This window comes from Myotis davidii, unplaced genomic scaffold (genome assembly GCF_000327345.1).
Source record: "Myotis davidii unplaced genomic scaffold, ASM32734v1 scaffold196, whole genome shotgun sequence".
Taxonomy (NCBI): Eukaryota; Metazoa; Chordata; class Mammalia; order Chiroptera; family Vespertilionidae; genus Myotis; species Myotis davidii.
The window spans coordinates 2,490,760-2,492,989 of NW_006288258.1; positions in this window are offsets into that span (position 1 = coordinate 2,490,760).

The window sequence follows — 2,230 nt, forward strand, 5'->3', positions numbered from 1 at the left end:
CTACAAGAATTAAGTCCATTTTTGTTGGATTAATCACTATTAGAAAAAAAATCTAAGAGCCATGAAAATTTGGTTCTAGAGCCAAAGAATGGTAGTATTTGTACCTAGAAGAAGAGCAACCCAGGCTAATGAAAACAAACAAACAAAATACAGAACAATCTTTTGGTAAGTGCCACGCCGGGATGAAATCAATGGGAAATCTGGTGATTTTTTGTGGTATTTTTTAATGTCATTGAGATTTTGATGGGGATTTCATTAAATCTGTATATTGCTTTGAGCCAACTATATGGTAACAGAAGATATTTGACTGGGTGATGGGCACACAATGCAATCTACATACAGATTATGTATCATAAAAATGCATACTCGAAACATATGATCCTATTAACCAATGTCACTAAATTTATTTTAAAAATGTATTAATGCATATGAAATATAAAAATATAAAAAATGGAAAAGGCAAAGTTCAACAGACTATGCTTGATGTCTTCAAAAACAAAAGAAGGAAGGGGCCTTTGGAATAAGAGAGTGAAGATTAAAGAGTACTGGGTAAAAGCAGAGATACCAAGAAATTTGACTAAAATATGAAAGAATGCAAGAGAAAGAGCATAACTAAAATTCCCAAAAGAGGAAATAAAAATGGATGTGACCAAATCTCTAATAAGAAAAGCACATTTGAGAAATCTTAAATTGAAAGGTAAAGGACAGAAATGAAAGTGACAGAAAAATGTATCATTATGGGAGAAAAGAAATAAAAATATAACCCAAAGAAGTCTTTCTGACAAAACTAAAGGAAGCTCTTACACACACAAACACAAAACATCTGCCTAAGGTTAAAAAAAAAGATTATAGGTAATAAAGATTCACTATCAGGATAAAGTAGTAAGATAAGATTAATTCTGAAAATAGTGAAAATGTGGGATTGTAGAATAATATATGAATAATAAGGCATCAAAGAAAAAGGAAATAATTTGCCTACCAATGGATAAAAATCAGGCTATAGTAGACTTCCTGAATACCACTAAGTACCAAAGGAAAACAGAGCAAGGTATAAATATACATATATACAGATATATATGCAAACCTATGAAAAATAGTAAGAGAAAAATCATCAAAATAGAACTGATGAGAAACTTATATTTACTAGTACACTATCAGTCAGTGGCAAATTAAATATATAAAAGAATAAAGAAAATACATAATTTTATATTTTAATAATATTGAATTATGAGTTATATATTAAAGGAATAAACTTTTTTCAAAATCAAATATCACTGATATTTTTATAAATTATATTTTAACTAATGATTTCATCACACACACACCCTCCTTTTTTCAGTTCACATTCAATGTTGCTTTGGTAAACTAGCCGTCTGAACAAAATTTTAAAAGTCCTAATTTGTGGCATTTGCCAATTTCCATGTTGTTAATATTCCTACCATGGTCAGTTTCAAACTCCCAATGGTTTGACAAGCAACTGGCAAGATTCCTGAATATTTAATGATAGAGCTGGTAGGGCCTAACCCGTCACTGAGAAATACCACCTTCTCTACCGACCACATTACATGATAGCTAGCTGTTTGCATTTATGTTTTTATCACTAGACTAAAAATCGCTTGAGGATAGGGACTTTAACAACAAAAACAATAATAACGACATAATGGTTGGTTTGGTGACAAAAAGGGAAAAATTGGCTGAAGATCTTGAATCCTTGACACAAAGGCTACTTACTGGCAAGACAGATGGAAAAGACCAGCAAATACACACACTTTATTACTCCAGTTTGACCTCTAACCTTGGAATGGAATCCTAATCTGCAGTGTGCTAGAATGGACCCCAGGTGAGTCACAAAAACTCTTCGTGAGTTTCTGGTCTGCAAGAAAATGAGTCAGGTACTTACCTCTGTTCCTTTTCCCTAAACATGCAACCTAAGTTTATTATCTTTCCATGTTAGCAATGAGGGAGCCACGAAAGATTACTTTAAGAACAAGAGCAGCAAGCTAACACACCCATTCCAGTTCCCCTGGGCTGTGGACTGTATCTTGTTTTCCACTAGGCCTTCTGAGGAGTTTAGGAAAGGAAACCTTTTCTCAAAGTAAAAAAAATATATTGGGTCCCCATACAACATGACAAACTCAAAAGTCCACTCTACAAATATCTGAGATTTTGACTCCTTTACTCATCCCACCCAAAGCTCTGCCCTAGAGCCCTGGCACAGCCCCCGGTCAGG